This window comes from Camelus ferus, chromosome 35, assembly GCF_009834535.1.
Source record: "Camelus ferus isolate YT-003-E chromosome 35, BCGSAC_Cfer_1.0, whole genome shotgun sequence".
In the NCBI taxonomy this organism is placed as follows: domain Eukaryota; kingdom Metazoa; phylum Chordata; class Mammalia; order Artiodactyla; family Camelidae; genus Camelus; species Camelus ferus.
The window spans coordinates 731,005-749,397 of record NC_045730.1 but is presented as its reverse complement, the minus strand read 5'-3'; the positions used below and the strand labels follow the sequence as shown (position 1 = coordinate 749,397).

General features: G+C 58.5%; 1 protein-coding gene across 2 annotated transcripts in view; it reads left to right on the top strand.

Moving 5' to 3' along the window:
- ADARB2 (adenosine deaminase RNA specific B2 (inactive)) overlaps positions 1-18,393 on the top strand; it is a 382,017-nt gene that overhangs the window by 298,765 nt on the left and 64,859 nt on the right. The window lies entirely within an intron of this gene.

Below are 18,393 nucleotides of genomic sequence, written 5' to 3'. Positions count from 1 at the left end.
AGAAGAAAGGGAGGGGGAGGAAGGAAAGAGGAGAGAAAGAAAGAAATCACAAAATCTGCATCTCTGTGGTCTTTATTCCCCACTGCCGGCTTGAAAAGACTTGAATTCATAACAGCCTTCAGTTCGGCCAGAGGCTCATCTCTGGGTGTTTCCGCCACAGGGAAACCGGTCAGAGAGGAGCAGGAAGTCCTGTGAAGGAGAAGAAAGAAACGGAGGAAACTTGTGGTGACACAGAAGGGAGGGGGCGGGGACACTCGCTGCTGGGTGGGACGGCCGGTTTCCTGTCTGGCTTGCGAGCTTCTCCTTCACCCTCAGTGATTCCCCTTTTGGTTTGTTCTTGACTTTTTTTAAATTCCATGTCAGGCTCCAGCAGCTCAAACAGTGTCTTAAAGACTGAGTCAGAGCAATTGAGACACTTTATCCCCGAGGATAGAGGGGCCGCCTTTAAAACGAACAGCGGCTACTCGCTTCCATCTGGGGACGGGAATCCTTCCAGGGAGCGGCCGCCCAGGCTGGTCCTCGCCCTCCGTCAGGTGCGGAGCCCACTGGGCCGCACCTGCTCTGGCCCGGGTGACACGGCTCTCGCCGCCGGGAGGGGCAGCCCCCGGGCACACAAGACGGGAAGTGAGCAGTGCCTGCAGAGTTTCCACGTTTTAGGGCAAATTTGGATCAGAGCTGCCGGATGTGACCCCGTCTCAGGAACCTGCCCCAGGATCAGCTGCAGAACAGACCAGGGGCTGCTTGTTACCGCGCTCTCAACAGCCGCACCATGGGGCACAGGGAGCTGTGCGCACGAACCCGCTGTCCTCCGTCCAAGGCCGGGGTGACCCCCAGCCGCCTCTGGCCACTTCACAGGCTGGGTTTCTGCCAATCGCCCCCTCCCCCAGCAGAGGCCGCGGGCCCCCTGCCAAATGCGAGGTATTGATTGATGCCGCTATAATGAGTTAGCAATGGAGCGCTCCTCGGGTTTAAATGGGCTCAGATTTACGCACACAGCTGTGGGACTCCCATCACTCTGCTCTGAGATGGGCTCACACCGTCCGCCACGTTTCACCCAAGGCCCCGCTGAGACAGCAGTGGACGTTCCCACAGCGTCCTCCTCTCTCCGCCCCGCGGGTCCTCACTCTTCCGCGCCCCCCCCCCCCCCGGCAGCTCGGGGATTCCAGAATGACCTCCGAAGGACACCTGCTGCTTTGCAGTTTCTACAGGTAGGACAAAACGGCTCTGGATCCCAACTGTTTCCTTGGAAAAGGCTGATTTCTTCCGGTCGCAGCAGGGTGCTCCTCATGGCCGCACTTTCTCAGCTGTTTTCCTGCTGGGGCTGGGAGCAGGGCGGGGCCCACCACGTCAGGCACCTGCCCACACAGCAGACTAGGAGAGCGGCTCTGTCCACGGAGAGAGCCGGAGGGCTGGGCTGATGGGTCTCCAGATGAGCGACACTCCCGCGTCTCTGCAGACCCTCTCTGGGCCTCGCGGCATTGGCGGATGGGGCGATGGGGAGGGGGTCAGACAGCACTCGCCTTCCTCCCCTGTCTCCCTTCTCCTCCTGGACCTGCACCCTCACCGCCGCTTTGCACTTTCCACTTCTCGTGGAAATCGCCCCGACAGGCAGTCTCAGCCCTGGCTGGTTTGGTGGCGTTCGAGTGTAAAGAACAAGTAGGAATCTGTGCAGCGAGCGTGGAGAGGTTGCGGTCAGCGAGAGCCAGGGTCAAGGGCGGCCCTTTCCTGGAAAGACTTCCACCAAATTTGTGGGGAAACGAAGAGCCTGGGATACTCATGCTTCCCTCTCAGACACAAGACTGAAATTTAGCGATTCCGGACTCATAAGGAAGTCTCTCTGCCTTCGTCCCTTCAGCCTGCTCCAGCAGAATTCCACAGGCCTGGCGGTCAGTAAGCCACTGGAATTTGTCCTCCCGGGTCCGGAGGCTGAGAGGCCGAGACCCAGACACAGGCAGGCCCCGCGTCTGGTGAGGACCCGCCTCCTGGCTCACGGGTGGCGGCCCCTCCCGAGCCCTCGCCTGGAGGAGCGGTGAGGCAGCTGGGCTCCGTGTGTAAGGACTCTCGTCCCGGCATGGGGCTCCCCCTCGTGACCCTTTGACCTCATCACCTCCTGGCACCATCATCTTGGGGGTTAGGATTCAACACGGATTTGGGGGCCACTCATCAGTCTGGAGCAACCTGTTAATCCCTAACTTTAACCAGAAAGGAGCCCAGGGGTATGTTTACGCGCTATCGTTGAAGTCGCAACAAATCAGCTCGAATCAACGCCTGCCGGCTGCCGCCCCAACCCCATGCCTGGCTGACCACCGGCCTTCCCAGTCTCATGCCCCCTTGCTGTCCTGCAATCCGGTGTCAGGAAGCGGAGAGGGCAGGATGCCAGCGGATTAAGCAGTGGTTTGACGGTTAATGAAGAAAAGAATCTCACCATGGGTCTCTGAGCCCTGGTTTAGACCCAGGCCCCGTGAGCAGGACCAGAATCTCGTCAAGGAAACCCGTGTCTCAGGAACTGATCGTGGAAGAAAGGGCTTTACTTGAATCAGTGTCACAGAACTCGGCCAGCCAGCCCAGTCTCAACCCAGAATGGGGCCAGGGGCTTCCCCCACAGCCCTGGTCAGGGAGCGGGGTTTGGGGGGTCCACCCACAGCATGGCTGCTGCGTTGTCGTGGTTGTACCCAGATGGAACGTATACAGTGGGGCTGGCGGTGCAGGGCGCACTGGCCCTGTCTTTCCGGGGGAGCGGGCTCAGAGATTACCTCACTGACATCACAGCCTTCCCAGCTCGCAGGGTGGACCTCTTCGCATCCAAGAACACCACCATCCGAAGACTCTGGTTTCTTAGGCTCAGCCCTGACCCCTTGCCACGCCTACTGCTCCCATTGTCCCACACTCAGTGGTTTCCGGAGAAGGAACAGTTCCTTGGGTGCCTTTCCTTAGTGCCAAAAAAACCCTTGTTTCACAGCAGAACGCCTTCCATCGACATTTGGCCTCATGAGGGGAGGGGACTGTCCTGCGCAGGGCAGTGCTGCCGGCCTCCCGCTCCACACGTGGGAGAGGCCCCGAGGAGCACGTGTTTGGTTCCGGGTTCCCTGAGTTTGGATCTGGGGATGCAGACGTGGAGGATGTAGAATGTTCCCATCAGGAGCTCGGAGCTCCCCCGTGACCTCAGATCCATGTGGGCACTGCCGTGTCCCTGAGCCCTGGGGAACCGAGACGTGTCCTGCCCATTACATGTGCCGGTGGCTTTCAGTCCGGATGTGGGGGCTGGGAGAGCATGTGGAGGCTGCCCTCCGCCCAACACTGAGAAATTACAGGACTGAGTCCATGCAGACACCCCGTTGTGTCCAGTTGTTGTTAATGGCTTTAACAAGGAGTCAACCAGTCGAGATGTACCCACTTCTTTGAGGCACAGAGTGAAATTCAGAGCGACTCTCGCCTCTCTCTCTCTCACACATACACACCTGGCGCATGCGTGACCTGCACATTCATATGTGTGTGTGTAAACCTGCATCTGGAGCGAAAAACATGGTCCAGCGGGCGAGAATAGGAACCGGCCCCTAGGGGCCCGACGCCCGCAGCACTTCTGTTTTCTGGGAGGAAGAGGGGGACGCCTCCGCCGTTGAAGGCGCTCGTTTCCTTGAAGCTGCGGGTGGACGGCTGTCAGGTTGGTCCTTTGGTGAGAAGGAGGGTGGAGGAGGGGAGAGGGGGCAGCACTTGGCTCTTTTGCCCAGAATCATGGCGCCTTCATAAGAGTGGGCTCTGGGGTGGTCACCACCCAGGAGTCCCCAGAACGCACAGTCAGACCCCACTCTTCTTAGCCGCCCTCCTGCCTCAGATGAGCGTCTGGGGCAGACGCCTCCAGCACCAGGCAGGGGCGCATCGGACTGAGACTTCCCGGACCTGCGTCTGGAGCAAGGGTCGGAACCCCAGCTGCGGGCCTGCGCGGCTCTGGCGGCTGGGGTCCCCAGGTGCCTGGGTCCCTGCGATTGCTCCCCCACCCCACCCCACCCCGCTGTGGCACTCTGCCTGCGTCCAGGCCCTCGTCAGTCAGGCAGCCTTCTGCCTCTCAGCACTGCCACTCCATCTGCGTTTCGTGGCCACATACACCCTCTTGTGGTCCATGAGGGGGAAGAAGCCTTTCACAGAGGACGGCAGCTTCCCTCCCGCACGTCCAGCCGACCCTGACCCTCCCCACATCTCATCTGCTCGGGAGAGGCACTGACACCAGAGTGGCAGCGATGGGTCCCCACCCACGTGGGCAGCTCTCCAGCCCCTGCAGTGAGGGAGCCAGACGCTTTGTAGACGCCCAACAGCACGCTTGTGCGCTGACGCGACGTGCATGCAGTGTGCATACAGTGTGATTTACAGTGACGCCGTGTCTGCACGCTGGTCAGTCCACACTTACGCAGTGTGGACACGATGTACAATGTGCACTTACACAGTAGCCTCCCCCCCCACCAACTTCCTACTGGAAGAAGTTTGGTACAATTTAAGGTTTAAAAAGTTAAGTATGTGTTTAGGCCTCTGTGTCCCCAGTGCTGAGTTTTGGTGTCTCCAGATGTAGTTAATGTGCCTGCCGCTCCGTGACGCAGAGTCTGTAAGCCGCGCTCTCCGGCCCGCAGCCCCGGGGCGACGAGAGGAGGAGCCGCGGTGTGTCGGGCACCGTCCTGCCTCGTGTGGTCCTAGGCGCTTTACTGAGCGTCACAGCTCCCAGAGGTGGCACCACTGGCACTCCACTCAGACCCAAGTCCCCCTCCGGCTGTGCCTGGGCGGCCGGGCTGTCCTCGCCCTGCGGGCATGTGGAGATGGTCCCCCGACCCCCCGTGGCCCCAGGGGCTCGTAGATCTCAGGACGGCGTGGCTTCGGCCACGTGCTGTGCAGGTCTCAGAGGCCCTGGGGGGCCACCACTCACCCCGCAGGGTCTTCTTGAAGGAGATCGGAGCTCTGCTCCTCCAGGCCCATGTGGGGAACCCACACCCTGACCCCCAGGCCCCTTCTGGGGAAGCTTGTCCCTGAAGCAGGCCATGGTGGTCCCTTGAAAACCTCTCTCTCTCTTCCTTCCATCTTACTTCTCAGGGGCCCTGACCCCACCCTGTTCCCACATTTATGATCCTGGTGCACACGCGCGATGGGGGAGGAAACTCACACGAGTGCCGCATCAGCAACCCTTTACGCGGGGCGTGCCGTGTGCAGGCGGTGGAGGTGCCCCCGGGTCCAGCCGCCGTCCCGCAGCCTTTCCACCCAAGTGGTTGCCCCTCGGGCAGGTGGCAGGTGGCAAGGCCTCCCACCCTGGTCGGGGAGTTGAGCGCAGCCCCAGGTGGAGAGGGCTGGCTCTGCCTGTAAAGCAGGTTGGTGATAAAAGTGTCACCTCATGGAGTGGGGTCGGTGGAGTGGTCCCTACCTGTGACATGTGTACACAGCATCTGCCACAAGGCGGTCTGTCCTCCTCGTCCCAGGACGCCGTGTCGGGCAGCACGGGTGGGCAGACGTGCCGTGGCGTGGTTAGTCGGTGGGACGCTCGGTCCCACTAGAGGAGGGGGAGGGACTCCTAAAACACCGGGCTGGCTCAGGCTGGCTGGGCGGGGACCAGCCGGGACCCCCTGGGTGGCACTGAGAGGCCCTCGGGCTCCAGACGTCCGTGTGCCCACCGACCCACGACCCTGGCTCACCACGCAGCACTGATGCCGCTCTGTGTGGCCGGCAGCTTGGGCAAAGCCAGAGCTTTGCTCCTCACTACCGTCAGGATCCAGCTTCCCGGACCAGGGAGGAGCTGATGGCCCGGGAAGGAGGCGCCCTGGGAGCCGTGTGTGGGCAGGGACACACGCTTATCTCGGGGGCGTCCGGGCAGGGGTCGGGGGAACCCTCTGGTCCTCTGCCTTCTGCTCCAGGGCAGCTGAGCGTCTCTGTGAGGGTCGGAGGTCAGCTGAACGTCAGCCCTGTTTAAACACATGGCGTCTGAGGGGACACGTATCCCCCCAACCCCCAGCACCTCCCAGAGGAGCAAGGGCAGCATGTCTACCCTCATCCCCAAGGATCAGCTCCCCCTCCCTCGGCTCTACTTTTAAGTCAAGTGCAGTGACTACGGGTTTTCCCCGCTGGAAGGGACCTGTGTTCGCGGTGTCACTGTCCTTCATGTCGCAGGAGAGGGGAGTCCCTCTCCACCTGGGCAGAGATGCGCTCAAGTTCCCAGACCTCCGTCGCCCCCCCAATCTGGTCAGCCCTCGTCCCTGCACGCTAGAGCCTAACGGAGCTCAGAAAGGGGAACAACAGTTTGTGACAACAGCACAATTAAACTTGTTTAAAATGCGTTTCTCTAAATTAATGCACTCAGGGGACTTAGGAGGTCACTCGAGTACTCGAAATTATAAGCCTACAGAACAAAAATCATCACACAAACAGCAGGCACGAGAGGCTTTTTTTAAATCCAGGGCACTTTCCCGGAGTCGTGATTAAAATAGATCAGTGATCAAAGCTGCTTCCACGGGCAGGGGCGTCTCTCCGTGTCCCGCCTGTGTTCCCGCAAGGGGAGGTACTCAGCAAAGGGGTCTGGTTGCCTGGCTTGGGGCAGAGGTTTCAGTCTGTTACCGAAGCAGAGAATTCCGAGAGCACGTGCTTCCGTCAAGCGCACGCGTTGCCCTGCAGCCTCCGTGGGTGTGGGCTTCAATACCCAGAAACTGGAATCTGGAGCAACCGGGCCGGCGGAGGCGGAGTGGGGCACCGAGGGCTTCCCGCGGCACGGCTTCCTGGCAGCTCTCGGTCACGGGCCCGGTGGCCCGGCCACCCAAGGCCGTGGGTCAGGGCCCCAGAGCCAGGACCGGCCCCAGGGGGACAAGCGGCTGTCATGGCGGCCGGGCTGTGAAGTCGGGGTGGGTGAATTCTGATGGAACTCAGGAGGGAAGCCTTCATGGAGGAGGTGACGTCTGGCTTCCGGGTCCAGAAACCTTCCCCGGAGGAGGGGACAGCAGGAGGGCAGGGGGCAGACCGTCGCAGCTGGGGAGCTGTTTGCCACATGCGGCTGGGAGGGGCAGGCAGCGGGCAGGGGCGGTTCCCGAGAACGCTGGCTGCAGGATCACACGCCAGAGTGGCAGCAATACGGGGGGGGGGGGGGGGGCGTGGCCAGAAACTCCAGGTTTGGTTTTGACGTGGGACGACCAGAAGGATTTCTCCTGCCGCTGAGCCACACTGGGGCCAGCAGGCCAGCCCCCACCTTCACAGCTGGGTGTCCTTGTCTGTACCGTGGGTGACCGCGTTTCCCCTGGCACGGGGGCGGCGTCCCCAACCGAAGGAGCTGCCTGGAGCTCCCCGGGACTGAGAGTGTGAGACTGAGACTCGAGGGACCCAGCACCTATGGACATGCATGTTGATGTGACCTTGGGGCCAATGAGGGAGGGTCAGGGCGCTTGGGTCTGGGGTGTGAGGGGGGCCTCCCCCCGGCTGTGGTCACCGTCCAACTGTGAGCAGCCATGAGTGAGTCACCTGTGTGCCTTCTTGACCCAACCCACAGTCTGGCTGGTCTCTTGCCCCGGAAAGGATCACGGGGGAGTGGAGAATGGAACTTGAAAGCACAGTGGGGCCAGGCAGGGAGGGCCCCGGGGAGCCCTCGCGTCAGCAAGCTCAGGTCCAGCTGTTCGCCGCTCTGAAGCCTGTACTCTCGAGGCAAGTGTTGGTAGAAAGGAAAGGCTGCTTTATTTAGGAGGCCAGCAACCTGGGGAGAAGTGGCTTCTTGTCCCAAAAAGCCAGCTCCCCACTGCAGATCGAGGGGCAAGAGCCCTTTCCAGGGGAGTCTCGGGGGTGCACAGGCGCGGGAGGGGCCACGTGTGAGCAGCACGGTCAGCGCCGACAGTCCTCCTGAAGCTGGTCACTGGCCGGTCTTGACCTTGATTGTGTCCAGTGCAGTTAATCTTCAGGCCCAGGATGGGTCTGTTCCCGTCTCTTTGAGGCCTGTTCTCGGAACTGTGCCAGCTTCTGTCCCGGCTACAGTCTGGTCATTGTGGAGCTAATGTCTCCTCCTGCAGGGAGGTGTGCGGTTTCAGCTTCTGCAAAGCAGCTCAAGGACGTGGCTCAGAATATTGCCAGTAGCCCCTGAGGAGGAACTAAAGGTCCGTGGCCTTGTCTAAAGGCTGAACTATTAGTGTTTCTTTTGCTTGACTGTTCTCCTGTGCTTCTGAATTTTTCACTTCTCTGATTAAACTTATTCTTTGGCTAAAGTTTTTGTGCAGACAACTGGCAGGCAGGGGACATGGGGGTGCGGGGATCTGTCCCAGGAAGGCCCCATCGGGTCCTGCTCTGTTACATGCAGTCTGGGTCCCACCTGTTAGTCACCAGCAAGACCAAGGGCGAGGGTCCAAGACCTCGCTTCTTGGTCGTGAAGCAGGGCTGGCGACCTTGACCCCACAGGCGATTTGGAGGCACACGGAACGCACTGGGGGCTCCTGGCCTCCCTTCTCCGCTGGCTAACTCTCCAGTTATCTTGAAAGGTTTTACGACCCTGCAGGTCCCTGAAGACCCACCCGCCGGCCCTTCTCCTCCTCTGGGAGTGGAGGTGCACACGCCACCCGACAGCAGCCTGTTTCCAACACCGGCCCGTCAGACTTGGTGGACGACTGAGTCCAGGGATGTTCATCGGACCCCGACGGGTCCCCCTGGATCCAAGGGTCACCCAGGATCGTGGGTGACGCCTCTCACTGTTGGTCTTTTGGTTTGGCCAGTAAATCAGATGACTGCAGAGCTTTAGAAACACTAACGCAGCCCCTTGTTTTATAGAAATGACCCCCAGACCGTGTGGAAGCTCCATCTTGCGCGAGTACAGGCTGGCGGGGGGAGGTTGGAGACGGGTCCCCTCGCCGCTTCGGAGGGGCCCTCCCACCAGCGGGAGGGGCTGTCAGTGACTCTGCAGTGAGAAAAGCGTGAACTGACTTTGTCTTCGGTGTGGCTTTCATTCCTCTTCCTGGAAGTGCCTTTTCCCCCAGCTTTACCCCCTGGTGCTGCCCGCCTCCGGACAGACAGTGACGGACCCTGGGCTCTGGTGCCGTGCAGACCGCGTGCACTGCACCTTCTCCGTCCCCCCGAGATCCACCATCTAAGACCCAGATTCTGACCCAGGCTGAGAACACAGCCAACTGAAATCTTGTGTTTGCAGAAACAACCCCATCCCCACCCCACAGTCTTTATCCGAAGCTATCCCTGCTGCCGAGAGAAGACATGGACCCAGCAGAGTCTGTGGCAGGGCGGAGACACCTTCTCGACTGCACCTTCTGCTGATCTGACCCTGGAAGAGCAGGTCACAGTCCTCGGGGAGCCAACAGAGCCGCCATGCACTCCCCTACAGTTTGTGAAGATGCCCACCTGCTTTGATGATGAAAGGGACTAAAAACAGACAACATCAAACAAAGCAAAAGTATCAACCAGTCCAGGGCAGAGAGGATTTGTGCCAAGCTGAAAATTCTCCAGGTCAGCACTTTCGCTGAGACAGAGGGCTTTCCCAGCGTCGAAGCTGAGCGGTTTCTGTGGGCACGGGATGTCCTGGTCCTTCTAAGACAGATGGCGTGTCGTCTATGATAGGTACCCACCTACCAGAGGTCACGGGCAGCATTTACAAAGTGTCCGAAGACACAGAGGTCTGGGATGGCCCCTTTGACGTGACTCGTGCCCAGGTCGGAGCTGTTCCTGCAGCCCCGCGTCTGCGCAGGACCTGGTCTCTGAGACAGCAGGGACGTCTGTAGCCAAGCAGAAAGGGAACAGGTCGTACATGTGATTGTTCTGTGGCCCCAGACAGGCGGAGAATCAGATTGGTCTGGAATCCAATCAGCATCAACCAGAAAACCGCCTGTCCTGCAGCGCTGCTTCCCGGGGCTAAACGTCAGCTCTCGCGATCAGTCACCTCCCTGCCACCCTGTGCCCTCTAACTCTTAGGCCTGGGGGGAGGGAGCCGCCCCAGAGGAGGGGGCTGTCCCCCGTGCAAGTCCAGGGACCCACACTCAGGGAGGCCGTCCTGGACGGGAAATCCATACCTTGTTCTAGTCAGTGCTTCCGATGAAGAATGGAACCTGGTTTTCTCGTTTCAGCATTTTCCTGGGGGAGGGGTGGGTAGAAGGAGGGCATGGCTAAAACCGCACATTTTATTTGACAGAGATCTGAAGGGGAGAATTGGAAATGGGGAAAGAATGATAAAAAATGAAGTTAATCTGCAGGGTAGTTATTAGGGACCAGAAGCAGTGAACTGGGAGCAGTCGGTTGGAACCGCAGCACAAGATAGCTAAACTTTTGGTGGATGGAATTTAAATACGTAAGGCTGAACTTCTGAAGTCGCGTTCGACGAAGCCCTCACCAGCCGGCATGACCGGAGGGAGAAACGCCTGCCACAGGTCCGTGCTCTTCCTGCTCTTGAACTGCCCGTTCAGTTTGGGACGTGTTTCTTCCTCAACGTCTCTTCCCCCTGGACTTGCTTCAGCGAGTGTTTCTCGTTTGAAATAGGTGCTCTTGTTTCAGGACATCGTAACTCATGCCAGCGACTCCTGCTCACGTTGCGAAGTCCCACAGCTGGATTCAGCAACAACAGAGCCCCGTGCCAGGAACCCCAAGGCAGAGCGAGCGCCAGGCCGGCCCACGGCGCTGCCCTGTGCGGCCGAGGGACCTGAAGACGGGCCCGGGTGGGCGCCTCGAGGAGACGCCACGATTATGCAGCTCTGAGAACAGGGCCGCCCCCCTTGTAGTCCAACCAGTTATCTTGAAAGGTTTTACGACTCACGCTCTGAACTTCTCAGAGTATTTGAAAATGGGAATTAAAACAGTGACATCAATATGGTGAGACAGTGCGGATCACTGGAATGACTTCAACAAAAGAAGGGTGTCAGATTCAGTTCTAACCCTGGCGCCCCACAGCCAGGGCTGGGGTGGGCCATGAGCCTCTGCCCCAGCACACAGAGGAGCTGGACTGCCCGGCGGCACACCCGGCACTCAGCCAGCCCCCCAGTGCAGCCTGTCCCCGCACGACGGGGCCAGGTCTGCGCATCCTTCAGCTGCGCCGTCAGAGTTGCTCCTGAGTGGAAACCACCCTCGGCGTTTTGTCTTCCCCGATTCTTGGGTATTTGCCCAAGTACTGGGATTTATTTTGCAAAAAAGCACACACACCCCTACACCACGTGCTCATAAACACGTACTGTGTGAATCTGCTTTTTCTCTCTCCCAGTAATTAACTGACTTTGTAAAAGTCAATTCCTGATTGTGGATAAAACTCACAAAGCAGATCTTTAAATGAAAGACTGGGAGAAACTTCTTGGATTCGTCCTGAAATTACCCAGCTCCTTAGTCTCCCGCCTGCTGACTCCTGTGTCCTGAGTTGCGCTCGGCTGCCAGGCTGCTGCCCTGTCTCCGCGGGGGGCGGGGGGGCACAGTGCAGAGGTGGGGGCTGCCGCCCACCACAAAGGCCACCGCCCCTGAGAACTGGTGACGGAGACCGGGAGTAATGAGCTGGAACTTCCCGAAAGTAATTCTTCGCAGCACGAAGGACAAGAATAAAACTCCGGCTGACACGGAGAACCCTCCGTGGACTGAGAAAGTGTAATTTTTCCTGCAGAGAACCCTCGTGGTCTTCTGAGGGCGAGCAGGCGATAGGAAATGTCTTCTCCACAAGGAATTACTCGTAATTCATAAGCAGCTGACCCTAAACGCAGTTGCAAAGGTCATTCTTACTTTATAACAAGAAGAAATATCTAAGGAACCTTCAAACCCTTCATTTTCCTTCCCCGGCCGTGCAGTAGCCATACATCATGATATAGACTCACCTGCCTTTCTACGCAGGGATATCCGCTTAATAAGTATTCGGGGTGGGGGTGGGGCGGGTCACCACGACGCATCCCACGGCGAACCTGAAGGGTCAGAGCGACGTGCAAGAGTCCAGTGCAGCCTTTAAACGTGCAGGGCACTGAACGGGCGCCGGGTACGCAGGATGTGAAGAAGCGAGGGGACCACGACAGAGCTCATGCAGGAGGTCACCGTGAGCGCGAGGCAGACACAGTGACGAGGCGACGGCCTCGGTGGAGGAGTCTCTTCTGAGTAGCAGTGAGTGACATTTAAATGCCTTACGGAACCCCACTGTTTGGCGGCCCCCTGCTGTGAATTCTTTGGTAAAGCAAAGAATAAATTTAAAATGAACTGGGGCTGAATTTATGCATTCCGTAAATTTGAATGATTGCATATTGGAGTTTCTTAAAATGGGGGACACATTTAGAAATCACCGGATTTTACAACCAAGCTGTTTTTGAACAAGAGCTAATTGTGTTTACGTTTGTTATGAAGATATGCGGAAACGGGCTATGAATGGTCACATTAACCACAGCAGCCAAATGTGAAGACCCACTTAGCACTGTTCAAATCCAAATTCCGTGCTGGGGGACGTGGAAGCCAGTCTATCTGTGATGCAAACATCACTCTCTCTTGCGTGCACTGAGCAGGATAAAGGGGCCAGGGGCCAGGAGCCATTTGCCAAAACAGCGAGATCATCAGGGAGGGCACATTCTGCTTTGACGACTTTTGAAACCCAAGAAAAGCGACAGAGAATTTCCTGCTTAGGCTGGAGTGTATTTTTTCTGACTTACGACATATCAGAATGCTTCTTAAGGTTTAGGAAGGGCGTACACAACTGCAGAGTGTGTCCAGAGCTCCACGCAGCTCGCAGACAGCAGGTCTCCTGGCAGGGACACTGGTTTCCATGTGTCCATCCATCCATGCGTCCGTCGGTCCATTCCTCCGTCATTTTACAAATATTTAACGAGCAGTGCTCTGCCCCGGGGAACATGCCTGGTGCTGGGAATACACAGACGCGTGTCAGGTAAGCCCTGACCCTTGAGAACTGCCCGCAGCTGGTCGTTGGGTTTCCCAGGCCTGGCCCAGTAACTCCGTGGGGAGGGCTGCCTGGGACCACGCTTGCAGCATAAATGCCGGGCCCTGAGCCTCGCGCCAGATCAGACTACCTCAGGCTGCGTTTTTATCAAGTACCCAGACGATTCTCAGTCACGCTAAGATTTCAGAATTAAACTCGGGGGAGGGTTTAGACAGGAGGAGATAATCGCATCACCCCTCCTGTGCTGCCGCAGCGACCGTGCAGGTTTCAGAAGCCTGAGGAGGCAGGGCACCCCGGATCCCGCCAGGAAGGACCGCGTGCGGGGAGGGCACAGCTTTCCTGCTACAGAGGAGCCGCGCGGAGAAGTCCCGTGTACCCCGCGGAAAGGCCAACGGTGAGACAAGAAGTTCTCGCCAACTCTAGGCGACGTTTGGCTTTGTGAAAGGACCTCTCTCACGAAAGGGAAGCTTCAAAATCACAGAATCGTAGCTCACCTTGAGCTCTTAAAGAGTCATCTATGAAGGCTGCAAACTTCAGTGAAACAGCCCACATGGCGGTAACCAGATGGGCAGGCACGAGTTAAAACCGTGCCTTTGTGTACGTACACATGCGTAACATGCAAGTTGTCGCATGTGCGCAGGCGCGGGCACGTGTGCTGGCCCTCCTCGGGCCTTTTTCTCCTCGGGAAGCGCAGACGATTGGCCCTCGGGGCTCACATGCCGGCTTTGGACTCCTGCCCCCAGCCCTGATGCCATCCCAGCAAGCAAGGCATTTGCTAAAATATTTTCAAATGCGTTTGACCCCAAAGAGGCCTGATCGCTTTCTTACTACGTGTCATGAATTTATGGGTCAATAAGAAACTGAAAGTAACCCACTTGCTGGAGATCCACTCAACCCCTGCTGTAGCACCCCAGCCCCCCCAAATGTCTCCCACTCACGGTCGGCGCAGGAGGGCTGAACAGGGGAGGGTCAGGCTGGTCGTGGCGCCACCGTCCAGAGAGGATAGGCATGGTCCCCAGAGGTAACGTCCGTGATGCGTCCCATCTAGTCCCCGCTTGTCGCAGTGACCTGCGTAAGAACGCTTCCGTCACGAGGTGGATCTGCGCTTGTAAAGACCCCCGGGTGCTGGAGGTCCCTTTTCTCGTCCCACCCAGCTGGGGGCGGAGGCGGCAGGCGGGGCTTCAGGGGTTGGGCTGCCTCGATGCTCCTTCGAATCTGCAGTCTTGGTGGCACTTGGGGTCAGCGTGATGGTGCAGACACGGGGCGCCAACCTCTGACCGCATCTTTCTTTCCTTTTATTTTTTATTGAACTGTAGTCGATTTGCAGTGTCGTGTGGTTTCTGGTGTACGGCACAGTGATTCGGTCATATGTATGTTTTCATATTCTTTTTCATTATAGGCTGTTACAAGGCACTGAGTACAGTTCCCTGTGCTCTACAGCAGGGCCTTGCTGTGTATCTATTTTATGTTCAGTAGTTTGTGTCTGCAAATCCCGAACTCCCAGTGTATCCCTTTACCCCCCTCTCCCTGTTGGTAATCACAGGTTTGTTTTCTGTGTCTGTGAGTCTGTCTGCTTTGTGGGTGAGTTCATTTGTGTCCATTTGGGAAGGGTGTCTCACATTTACATCCGTTACATGAATAGGGTGCTTCATGCCGTCTGCACATGAGTGAGTTTGCACGTGGGGGTGAATGTTCAAAACGGCTTCCAGCATAAGCGCACCCAGTCGGAAGGTGTGGGGGTCACCAGGTCCAGCCTGGCATCTTCAAGGCCATGGTGGCGGCCAGCCGAGCCCACACTGGGGAGGCCCCCTTGTGGTCACACTGCAAGGGCCCCGCTGCTGCCTTCTGTCCAGACCCGGACACAGCCGTCCTTCCTGAAGGACACAAGAGAACGGAGGTAAGACTGACCCATCATCCAGCCACTCCTCCTGGTGTGGAAACACCCCGAACAGCAAGGTGCCCTTCGAGGCCGGAGACCATGAACGTGCCCCTTTAGTCCCAGAAACACTCCAGTTGCATCTCTGTGCGTTTGGGGAACACAAAAGAAAAATGTGGACTCTCAGCCGCAGCCTGACAAGTCCCAGGTCCTCCGTCCTGAGCCCCCTGAGCAAGCGGCCCCTCGTCGGCGCGGCCAGCCCGGGGCAGGCCCTGCTCCCCACGCAGGCCCCGCTGGCCCCTGGCCCCTGGAATCGGGGCGGATGTGGGCTGGGGTGCTGCTGGCTCTGCGCTGCTGTACGGAGACCTTAAAGGGGCAAAGAGGCGGCGAATGGGGAGCAGTTACCAGCACATCCAGCGGGCTGTGCACGGGAGCCCTCCCTTCCTGGCGCAGGTGCCGAGCAGGGGGTCAGGTGGACTCTGACGGAACAGGAGGGGTGTGGACGAGGGAGCGGGCAGAGGGGAGCCCGGACAGCCCGCGCGAGGAGCCTCCACCGAGTCCTGCTGCCTGGAGCCCCCCAGCCAGGTCAACAGTGTGTCTAACATTTGAGAGTGTCAGGGCGTTCCATTTACAGTCTGAGATATTTTGAACACGTGGTACATTTAATAGCCTTAATTATTTAGACCCTTTAAGAATCGCGGAACAGAGTGAACAGCAGAGGTCTGTCTTAGTATTTTATTCACATTTTCATTACCGTTAACGTCCAGGTTTCCACCTAGAGCTAGTCTGACGGCGTTCCCATCTCAGCTGGCAGCACCAGCGCCACAGAGCACGAGGCAGCTGCCCAGAAGCTCCCCGTGGCGCCAGGACGCGGCAGTGCCGTATTCTGTTCGCGCCTTCACCTGCAGAGCCGCCCAGGCTGCGCGCGGGAGCGCGGGACTCCGCTCTGAACCCGAGCGATGAGCCCGACGTGTCGCACGTTAGTGCACATTAGCGCAGCACAGACTTCTGGAGCCCCTGCTCGCCCGCGCTGCTGCTTGAGAAACAACGTGAGGTAAGAGTTCTATGTGCGACGCTCTGGGGTGATTTGAACAGACCCGGTGCTGGAGATGACCGCACAGCCCCCCCCCCCCCCCACGGTGACAACAGTCGGGGGAGCTGGCCTGCGCCGGGAACTCCTGCAGAGTAGGCTGGCAACAGCTTCGCTGAAATAGGTAACGAGGTTCGAACCCTTCAACAACAACAGAAACTGGACGGCCGGGAAGGACGGAGCCTGGCTTGGTGTGTTTACCGCTGACGGTGCATCATAGGCGCTGCTTCCCGGAGGCTCGACCAGGACGGGGCCCTCTCCCTGCCCGCCACCTCCCGGAGCCCATCTGTGCGGCTGAGCCGTGTGCATTCCCCACCCCCTCTCGGGCTGCAGTCCATCGAATCCCTCACTATCGAATCCCAGGGTCCCTGAGCTCATCCTAGGACGCAGCACGCCCAGCCGTAAGGACTCGTCTCCACGTCCGCACGTGCGGTCCTTCCGACACCCTCGGAGTCCAGTCTTCAATGTCCAGGGACCCAGCAACTTCCCATGCATGCAGGTCCCCCACCCTAGGACTGGGTCCTGCTTCCCTGCACGCAGCCAGACACGCTGCCAGGTCTCGTCTTTGATTTCAAGTCTCACCTGCTCACAGAACCTTCCTCGCCTCCCCATGCTCTCGTCACAAAACACAAGGCCCGTGGGACTCAGAGTGCAGCCTCCAGACGAGAGGGACTGTGAATTTGTGCAGTGAGGGGCCCGGCCCTGGTGGTCCCCTGACTCAGATGCTCTGCTCAGACACGGCGGGCCCTTCCCCCACCTGGACTCCTTCCCGACTCGCGACCTGCCTCCCGTCACCTGCCCGTCAGCCCTCAACCGTCTGCATCTCCCCAGGGCTCCCTCGACGTCCGTCCCTGGGCCTGTGTGTCCTCATTATCTGCTTTCCTGCCCGTGTCGTGTCCTCCAGGCAGGAGGGGCTATCACTCCCGCCTCTCAGCCCAGCGTCCGCACCCTGCTTAGCATTAACAGTGGGCTCCACAAACGTTCTTCAGGAGGAGGGCCCTAACTCTCCCTCTGGTCTCGTTTTTCTCCTTCTCTTCTCGGTGTCCTCTTCCTCTTCTGCTGCTGCTTTTGTAGGAACAGTTAACTTGCGCACGTGGAACCAGAGTCCAGAAAAGTCCAGCGGAGAGGTCCTGTAAGACAGTGCCCGAGCTGGAATTAGCGTGTGGTCCTGAACGGGGGTCACGCTCCCTGCCCCATCACCCGTACCACTTCTCCGACCTCACAGAACGGTTTCAAACCGTTGAACAGTCCTGTCTTGTTCCTCTGTCGGCACTTGGGGCCACATAACTTGGGTATTTTTCAAGTGAGGACACTGGAGCAGCTGCCAAGAGCACTCCTTCCAGCACGATAATTAACCAGCTACGAATTCTTACCTGTTCAGCCTTTTATGCCGAGTAGCTCCTAAAAGTGTATTTTTTAACTCAAGGAAGTGATTTATTCTTCTCCATCGCTTTGATTCAAGACACCAAAATGGATAAGTTTACCAAACAGAAAAGGCAGAGTTCACCTGCATTCAATTTCCCAAGATTAGAATTTCTTACTATTTGCTTATCTACTGTTTTAACTTTTTATTATTGCCTTTCCTTTACTAATGATTTTCTGGGAGAAATTTGATTAGTAAACTACGTCTTCAAAGCAAACGGTGTAGATTAAACATACAGAGCTCGCGTTACCCGAGCCCTGGAAGCCTTCACCCTTCGGGGACCCGGAGCACGAGGAGGACCAGTCACCTTAGGAGGGAACAGCTACTTGCCCGGCTGCAAACGTGCTCAGCGCACCAGAGCAGCCGCAGGCGTGTGTGTTAAGAAGTGTGGCGCCTCGGAGCTGTACCAGTCCTGGTGCGCTTTCTTCGCAGAGGAGTTGGAAGGAAACCTGAGTCTCTCTGAGGGGCACCCCCAGCCCGGAGCCCGGGGCGAGGCAGGTGCTGCCCGGCCAGCGGCCCGCGGAGGGCGCTCGCGCGGCTCCTGAAGCAAGGGGCCCTGGGCCTCGTGCTCTCGTGTGAATACTCTGTTCTCGCTTGTTTTCCTGAAGGAGAGAAACATAAATACGGCCAACTTCAGTTACCAGTTCAGATTCTACCCGAATGACTGGTCGTGCATCATAGAAGGCAGAACTGCGTGGATGGAATGATACCGGCCCTCCAACTGCCTGTGTCACGGGGAGAACGCAGACCACGCCCGCCCGCGGGCTGCAGGCTCGGGGAGCTGGGCTCGGGGAGGGTCAGAGGTCCTCCGCAGGGGCTGCTGCGCCACGGCGCGGCGTCGGCCCTCCCTGCCTCCCCTCGGGTCACGCACGAGGCCGGGCCCGAGGCCGGGAGGGCTCTGCCAGCCGGGCCCCCAAATGGCCCGAAGACCAGCGTCCGGCTGGTTCTTCCCTCAGAATCCGCCCTGTCTGTTCTGCGCGATTTTCCACTAAGATGGGCGTCTGTGGAGGCTGGATACTGGTGGCCCCGCAGGAACTTGGGAGACTCGTCCGTGGTCGGGGCGGGGGGGGACCGGACTGTTCTCTTCTGCCGCAGTGACCAGAGGATCCACACGCTGAATGAGGGAGCCTGTCACCCATCCTGACCACCGGGAGATCCGTGGTCAC